At 39.8% G+C, this 9,636-nt stretch overlaps 1 long non-coding RNA gene across 1 annotated transcript; it reads right to left on the reverse strand.

Moving 5' to 3' along the window:
• Positions 1 to 456: 456 nt before the first annotated feature.
• Positions 457 to 4,547, reverse strand: LOC104950132 (uncharacterized). The gene is made up of 2 exons (XR_798889.1): positions 4,348 to 4,547; positions 457 to 3,031 (listed from the first exon to the last, which is right to left on the reverse strand). It is a non-coding gene; the product is annotated as an uncharacterized lncRNA (long non-coding RNA).
• Between the last annotated feature and the right edge of the window lie 5,089 nt (positions 4,548 to 9,636).

The raw sequence follows: 9,636 nt of genomic DNA on the forward strand, positions 1-9,636 counted from the left end.
CCAATTCCACTAATTAAAACCCTTTTTTTCCATCCCTCTGCTGTCTGTGTTGGATAGAAAATATTTAAAAATCTCTGAACTTTTACTCGATTACTTTTTGTTTATCCTGTTATCTGTCTTTCAACAACAGCATCATATTTCTAAGGAAGCTAGCCTGCCTTCGGGCACTTTGTGGCGCTGTTGACAAAAGATCTGTATCAACTTATTTCCATATTAGTAGATGCATTTGATGCCCAAAATATTGTCGTTTCCCCCCCCCTCCTCATCCCTCTGAGGTCATTGAGCCACAATCAGATTTTTTTTCTCCAAATACTCCGCTGGATTTTCTGAGACCATTTATTTTTAAATACCAAAATAATCATTCCTTAGAGGAAGCGTATACGCCATTCAACACATTCATATTTCAACTGCATTTCAATGCATCATCAGTCATTTTCAGCACTGTTTTTCCTTTTAATTTGCTTTTAAAAACCATATATTTGTCGGTTTGCTTCTTGAACAATCGGTACTCAACGAGCTTATGGTAATTCTTCAGACCAACAACACACATCTATTATTATCATTATTATTATCTGTTCTTTCGAGTGTAACTTAATGACTTTTTCCTTGCACGGCGGATGAAAGACCAGATGTTGTCACAGTCTCTTAGAAAATCCTTCATCTGCCACAAAAAACCCTCAGTTAGTGAAACCAAAGACAAAGAAATGAGGTCACTAAGCTGGGTTAGCATACATTACATTTTCTGATAGGCACAAAGTCAAAGAAATAAGCCTTCACATAATCAGAGCTATGGCTGAAATAGCTAAAAACTATAATAATAATAAGACCCAAAGTCACATTTAGCAAGATCAGCAGATTTTGTCATATGGTTGATGGTTTCTTACAAAAGAAATGTATAACCAACCTTTCCTTTCTGCCCTGTTTCACATTTTGTTTTCCTTAAGCCTTCCCTCCAGTTTAAACAGCTACAAGAAAATCCACATTTGCATGATTAATAAGTTACATTTTATACATACACACATACAGAGGGGAGCCTGGAAGTTGCTTGGCACATTCTCATGCTGGACCAACCTCCTACAATCTAAATAACTATACTGTACAGGACACAGTAAAACAGGTCTTCCCCACCCCCCCGTCTCCCCGTTGAGTCGCGAGGCTTCAGCATGTACAGGAGAGGAAGCAGGACGCCTGCATTAGAACTTCTCTGCTTAATCGTCCTGCAAAAAGGAGGGCATACACAACCCCAATGCACTAGTTAACATGGAACAGCTGTACATACAGTATCGTCACATACTGATAACGTTTAGATTCATAATTTAATCTGTATATACTGTTACTATGCTGGTACCAGGTATTCACAGTGACTCTAAAATTAAATTACAAGAGGAAGTTTTGTACAAGAAACAAGAGAGTCTGAGTGAACGTTTGGCATCCCTTTTTGTCGGGGTTTAGTTTGTGGACAGTTCGGTTTTATTTCGGTGGGATTCAGGAGAGCTGCCTGGGCTTTTTTCATTGGCACTGGAGGAGAAGAGCTCCGACTCCTCTGAACACGCATTTCAGTATCAGCGCCATCAGCAGTGGACACAAAAAGGTGAGGTAAGGGGCGAGGTCATATCCACCTCCTTATGTTGACATAAATGAAGTACAGTATGTGCCCCGTCCAGTGATGATTTAACAACAACAAAAAAGGGCAAGAACGACACAGAAACACAGTTACTCACACATCGGGGTGGAATGGTAAGACTTCACCTACCTCATCACCCATACTAAACAATTACCCGAAATAGTCAATGTAGACTTCCGCCAAACAATATTCTGTATTATCTCCAGGTGCTTTATTCTGACACCTAAAGCTATTTTGCCAGCTGGAGAAAAAAAAAAAAGCTGCCTTTTGGCGTTTGTGTTTCAGGCCAGCAGGAGGAGGTCTTCTACAGTATGGCTGCTACAATAGTGAGGTTAGAAGAAAACAGCTACAGGCAATCATGGGAGGAAGCTGAAGCAGTTCTTTTCCTGCCATTGTCTGCGTCTTCACGAGAGGTTTGACCCTTTTCAGTATCCCTTTAATACTGTTTTCATACATACTTCCAGGAGGAACAAGCATGCTCGGTTCTTTTTGTTTCCAGTTTACTTCCTTTTCATGTACGAGCTTTTTAAAGATAGTCTCTCCCTAAAAACTGAGACGTGAATGGGCAGAGAGTGATGTCCTTACATAACAGGCCTTGCTGTGAGGCTAGTCAGTTAGCATCATTCCATCTTTTGAAGTAGAATGCTGCCGACAGGCCTGTCATTGACACGTTCCCTTTTTTTTTTTTCTCAAGGCCTTCCACACTATCAGCGCCGGGGCAGAGCCACACTCAGACATTGCGACTACACGCTTGGCAGAGAGGAGAGCAATTACTACCGTTCACATATATTATCGGTGATATATATATACACTTTTGGTCATTTCAGATAAGACACCACCAAACATGCTATACAGTGTCTCTCAGTCTTAATTGCCACTTTTTATGCAAGTGCTATTTAGCCCAGCTCGTCAAGTATTTGAAGCAAGGTACAGGAAGAGATGCACACAAACAGACGCACACGCACACACACATCCACGCACGTGCTGTATGGCACACACTGAGAGAAGCACTCTGGCATAGCAGCAGCCCCCAGAGCTGGTCAGTCTATGAATGTTGAAAAAATGTATTTTCTTTCTTTTTTATGGGTTGATTTTGCATACTCCCTCCCCAAAATGCAGGTCCAGGATTCAAGACTGTGAGAGTACACAGATCGAAGAGGATGCGTGTGTGTCTGCCTTACGAGCAAAATAAGTATACTGAGCGTACAGTACAAGCCGGTACGGTTTGCATCTCTACGCTGATGTGTGTGTCTCGGTGTGAGGCTAACAGGGCTTGTTGACGTTGCACAGCAGCTCGGTGACTTTGATGAGGCGAGCCACCGTGCTCTGAGACTCCTCCTGCAGCCGCTGGTTGTTCTGCCGGAGGCTCTGCACCTCGGCCTGCAGCACCGCCTTGTCCTCCTTCTCCTGAAAGACATCGGCACACAACAAAACAAAAGCCGTCGCTCAGATCGCTGTGGCAGGCACGGGAGGGGAGCGACAGGTACAGCGGTGGCTTTAAGGAAACTAGTGGGCACACATAAACACAGAGCTTGAAATAAAACAACAGCAACAGTGTAGACCACGCTGCAGTGGAGGAAAAGAAACCCACAATCCAAAAAGGTGAACTACTGAGACACTGAACTGATCATTTCTGTGGCGGAAAATCAGATTTGAAATGACAGGAGTCAAATTTGGGTTTAAGGCTGCTGGTCAGACTGAGAAAGAAACAAATCAGCGGCTATAGGGGATGATTGTTTTTCATTATTGATTTATATTTGTCAATGAATGAAATGTCACGTCAAGAAGTATTGAAAAATTGACAACATATTAGCCCAGAGCCCAAGGTGACAGCTTTAAATTGTGCTTTCCGACCAACCACCCAAAACCCAAATATATTAGATGTACTGATTATATAAAACAGAAAAAAAAGCAGCACATTTGTTTCATTCGTTGCTTCATAAACGACAGACGATTTATCGGTTATTTTAATCAGTTTAATTTTCTTTTGAGCAACTTACTGTTTGAGCATTAAATGGGTATTTTATCATTATTCTTGAGTGTTCATAGACTCAATGAATTGTTGAAAATATTCATTGGATGAATCAATAAAGAAAATAGTATAGTTAAAAATAAATAGAAAATGTTCCATATAGTAGGGAGAAATAATATGTTTATATAATATGTGTAAACACAGAGACAAATACAATATTTACCAAAAGTTCTCAACACAAGATCGTGAGATGTGGTTGACATCTCGACTTTGTGTTGAGAATTTTCCATTTCTGTTTCTGAATTTAAGAATAAGACTAAGGAATTCATTACATACAGTACTTTTACATACATACATTTTTAGAAATGTACTAGAAAATATTGATAACAGCATTAAAGGAGTTGTCGTACATACATTTCTTTTAAAAGTAAGATCTTTTAATATTTAAAAAAAAAAATCTTAAATGTTACTGTACAAATTTACAACAACATAATAAATAAATAAATGCTTTTTGAGTGTTTTTTTGTATTTAATGCATCCACAGTGAGCCCGCTGGGACTTAAAATGGCCGAATAGCCGGGAGGTTTTCTACACGTAAACAAAAGCCTGCATGAGAAAATACAAATCGTCTCGCACAGAAGCGATAGAAGCTGAACAATCGAAACTCTTTCTCCTACCTGCTTACTCTCCCGTGGGGCTCACTGAAAAAGTAACTACAGAACAGAAGAAACATTCATGAAAGTCAAAGCACCTTTTGCAGGTCATCCTGCAGCCTCTTCAGCATGGACTCCAGCTGAGACACCTTCTCCTCCAGGTGGCCTGGAGAGTCACTGCAACGAGAGAGGCAGTGACACTTCGTCAACAGCAATCACAGCATTCAGAATCAAAAGGGCAGACCTGGGTTAACGAGCGACGAATCAACAAGATGGATGTCTTCACTGTTGCATTTCATATAAAGTATTTTATTATATTTCTTTAGTAAAGTTATATTCCCCTGTTATTTCGCCTTTCTTCGTCTCATAGTAAACGTTTCCATTACTGTGATCGAGCCGTTCATCACCGTGGTGGAGCTGAAGACTCCCGTTCCATTAATGTTCAAATTATAGATCAATTGATAGCAATTGCTAACATTGACAGGCAGACCCTTTTCAAGTGAACAATACCATCCCATCATGCATTTCCTCTGACTGCTGTTATACAAAACAACGCTCCTTGTCTCCTGGTGATCGGAACAGCTTGATAATGCTTTGGATTGAACAAATCAACATTTCTTCGGGATTTAAGCGTATTTTTAAGTTTGAAAGTTAACCATAAAGCCAAATATATTTGTGTTATGATTAGTTTAAAGCAGGGGTGCCAAACTCAATTTCATTGCGGGCCACATCAGCATTATGGTTGCACTCAAAGGGCCGGTGGTAACAATATAAATATACACATATAAATATATATAAAATAATGTATTATATGACATTATTTCCTCTGAATTGGATTATTATCGGATAGGGTAATAACTTAGTAATTAACTACGTCTGAAAGCAAAAGTCCAGGGCAAATAATTGCAAGTTTCGTCCCACAATGCATCTCGTTTTGTGACGTGCACACTGAAGAAACTTGCAATTATTTGCCCTGGACTTTTGCTTTCAGACGTAGTTAATTACTAAGTTATTACCCTATCCGATAATAATCCAATTCAGAGGAAATAATGTNCTCAGCATCCGCTCGCTGTCTTTTTATCATCTCTAACCTAGTGCAGATTTCAGGACTCTGACATTGAGATGTGGAGAACAGTATGTGTGTGTTCCTCGTAACAAGTGGCGAGGAACAATCAAAGGTTTATTTCAAGATTTCTTCAGGGTTTGGTCTATTTACACCAAACAAGATGTGTGGTAGTGTTAATAAAGTCCAATATTATCTCGATTGTTAACAGTTGTCTATTGAGAGGCGAAGTCCCTCCCTTCTGCTTCCGCTCCATGGGACCTTATTTCGGAGAAATTTTGTATTGAAGTCAATGGGGAGAGAAAGATTATCTTTCGATCCCGTTTGAATTGTGCCATGAATTACACATATGATGTTTGTTAATCTTAAAAAATCATTTCCATGTCAAAAAAGTCACAGTTTGTCGTAAAACTGTTGAAATATAAGACTATGAAAAATACGCGACTAGAAAGACTACAAATCCCAGAATCCCGGTCCCGCATGCTGGCTCTTACGGAACCAACTAACTCCCCTTGTGTGTATGTACAGCTCTCAACATGCCCAGACTTGGAGTGATTTTCACCTCTTTTAATACTTTTCGCCTCATTCTGAAAGAAAGAAGTGAAATGTGCCAACGTGACGGCCATCTTGGTGTGTGGTGCGAGACGGGAGATGTAGTTCATTGAGCGGTTTCACACAAAAAGAGTGTTACATCACAGTTTTACGACACATTTTAATTTGTTTGACTTGCAAAATTATCTTTCAAATTGACAAACATCATATGTGTAATTCGTGGCACAATTCAAACAAGATAATCTTTCTCTCTCCATTGACTTCAATACATACTTTTTCCGAAATAAGGTCCCATGGAGGTCCACCGGAGAGGGAAGGACTTCGCCTCTCTATCAAGATTCATCTTTGACTTTAGACACCCCTCCCCCACCCCCTTCATCAACTGTAACAATAATTATTTGAAACATGCACCTGGTCTCACCTCCCTCTGCCCCCCCTCCCCCGACGGGAACTCAACCTTTCTCAAAGAATATGTACACTAACACTTGAACCTGAACACAATATGTGGTGTAATGTGTTTTGGGCATAACATTAAATTACAACAGGATTGTACGGTTATGAATGCATTATAAGTTAGTTATGATGTAGTTAAAACAGCTTTTGAACACAACACAAGGGTTAATAGTATAATAAGATGTCTTTGTGGTAATCAATGGTGGAAGCAGTATTCTTATCCTTGGCTCTAGTCAAAGGGCAAAAACAACACTGTGAAATACACCACTACAAGTAAAAGACCCGCAATTAAATGTTACTTAATATAAATATGTGTAAGTATTATCAGTTAAAAAATTATCAAAAGTACTCGTTCTATATAATAATTGGTCCCTGGAGGCTCTGTGAGGAACTGGAGATCAAAGTCAACTTTATTGTCAATCTTTCAGTTTGTGTGGACAGACAGAGAGATCGAAAAACCGTTTCCCACAATCCCGCATACAAAAATACAATATGTATAAAATATGTATATCCTATGTATACACAATCAGCAGACACATTTATACATATGCACACATTAAGATAAAAGCACAACAATCAATATATACAAAATAACACTTCAATATCTTTGGGAATGTCCATTAGTGCAAGATTGATCTGCTCACCTCTCTTACTGTAATATAATAAGATGGCTTTGTGGTAATCGTGGGTGGAAGCAGTATTCTTATCCTTGGCTTGGTTAAAGTACAAAAACTACACTGGGAAAAACATCACTACAAGTAAAAGTCCTGCAATTAAACCGTACCTAAGTAAATATGTGTAAGTATTATCAGTACAAAGAAAAATCAAAAGTACTTATTCTGTATAATAATCGGTCGAGCCAAACGACTCGCTGCACCCGCACTGCGAGGGGGACCCAAGTTCCAATCTGCAGAAACACGTGGGTTTGCTATCCTGGCTCCAAAATGGTGGAATGAGCTCCCCATTGAAATCAGGACAGCAGAAAGCTTACGACTCCACTTCGAGCAATACAATGATACAAAAAAAAAAAACGAACTTATATAATAACTAAGCACTTATATACTAACACAGGACTGGCTTATCTAAAGCCTATTGAGTATTTCTTTAAATGGTTTGGCTCTATGAAACCTAATGATTCTGCTGTGTTCTACTTTGTATCTTCTGTCAAGGGGTGAACTCAGAGGCATGAACTCAAATGCACAACTCAGACTCAGGTGGTGTTCAAAAATAAAGACTTTTCTGGATTTAGCACAGTAACAAAACAGGGAATCACAAAATCACTCTTTCGAGGAAAAACTAATAGCAATCATCAGGAGCATGAAAATGGAATACGACCATGGAGCAGGCTTGAATGTGGTCATGAATGATAACGAAGAGGCACTGGACAGGTGGGGACTAAAACAATATATACACAAGGTGAGGGACACAGGTGGAAACAATCAGGGCGGGGTAAACAATCACGAACACAGGAGACACACAGGGGCGGGAGCATGGAGTCCTGAAACGAGAGGGAGAATTACTTTTCACAATAAGACTGAGGGCACAGAACAAAGGGACATGACACAACTAATATAAAGAATACACTTTCATAATAAGTTTCCGAGACATGACATCTTCTTGGTCGAATGCACTTATTGGAAGTCGCTTTGGATTAAAAGCGTCAGCTAAATGAAAATGTAATGTTTGGATTAGTATTACTGCTGCATTGAGGTGTATGTTGCATTTTCCTTGTGTAGATGTTAAAGGTTGTGCTTATTTGTTTATATTTGTATACTGGCTTGTTTAATCCACAGCAATGACATCTGTTAAAAGTCAACTGGTCAGTTTTGTGATGATTTCAAAAGGGTTTTAAATAGTTTAAGGTCATTTTTTCTCAATATGTATCAGAGGAGGATACTCAAATAAAACACAAGTACTTTTAATTCCTACTTATATAGAGTAGGTACTTTTGGGGGCTTTCGAGTGTGATTTTCAGGAATCACTGTAGTGGTGTAGTGTCCCCATACTATTGGCTATATAAAAGTATGATGGTTCCACACTCTAAATGAAGGTTAGTTGCTTAAGTAAGTGTATATATATTTAAGGGGCTGTAAAGGCTTGTATGTATGAGGGTCTGTGTAACACAAATAGAGGAATTGACACTAAAGTTGACTTTGATACATTTCAGCATTTACTAAGAAAAATGATCCGTACTTTGTCTCCCTCTGCTTTTTCCTTTTCATTATTTTAAACTTCAATAATGTGGATGATGTTCTCTCCCACAGACCGTAAAGCCGGAGACCCTTCCCAAGCCGGAGTCGACCAGACGGACGGGAAGCTCAGAGACTCAAAGGACAGGTGGGTTGCTACAGAACACTCAGGGGGATCCAGACGGTTCAATACCTCTGTCCTTAGTATCTTGGTTTTCTTTTTGACTGAGTCTTTGCACACGTCCCTTTCCTCAGCTCTACTTCTTTATTCTCTCTCAATTATTTAGACTTTATCGGCCACGTCCAACTGTTTGAGTCAATGCGATGGTTTCTCCCTCTATGAAGAGAATGCTCCTGCTGACTCAGCGATGCACTTCTGCACGCACACGCACAGCTTGCCTGACTCACTGCTGTGGTCTTCTTTTTGTTAAACTCCAGCTCTGATTCATTTTATTCATTATTCTCTCCTCCGTGCTGTGTCTCAACATGGCAAGTGAGCAGAGCTATCGGTCAGAAGTAAACCAGAAAAACGAGTCAATAACAAATAAGTAAACTCCAACGGGAAGCTTTTCCTTAGAAGAGGTCTGAAGGATTCACAAGCACAGTTTATATCGTCCCACGTAGTGTACAGGTCAGAATATGAAAACAGGTGAATAACAGAATTAGATTCAGACGATATGTGTTGACTAAAAGAGACATCCGCACAAATAATCTCTTTGAAATTGCACTTTTGGATAAATTGTACAAATTAGCTTTTAAGGGGACCAATTATTCTCCTGTTCAGGTTCACATTAGTATTGTGCGCCTCTACTGTGACATGTCTCCTTGCTTTAATGTTCAAAAGGTCTTTATTGTTCTCATACTGTCTGTGCTGCAGCACCTCTTTTCACCCTCTGTCTGAAACCAGAGCCCAGTCTGCTCTGATTGGTTAGCTGGCCAGCTCTGCTATTATTGGTCAACCGCTCAAACCTATATAACAGACTACAGGAAAGGGAAAACCCCAGAAAGATAACACGGTCCCTTTAAACCAGGGGTGTCAAACTCAAGGCCCGGGGGCCAAATCCGGCCCGCGACTTCATTTGATGTGGCCCCGCAAGAGCTTGCAAAGAATATAATAAGTTTATTATACA

This window comes from Notothenia coriiceps, unplaced genomic scaffold (assembly GCF_000735185.1).
Source record: "Notothenia coriiceps isolate Sejong01 unplaced genomic scaffold, NC01 NC01_scaffold00017075, whole genome shotgun sequence".
Taxonomy (NCBI): Eukaryota; Metazoa; Chordata; class Actinopteri; order Perciformes; family Nototheniidae; genus Notothenia; species Notothenia coriiceps.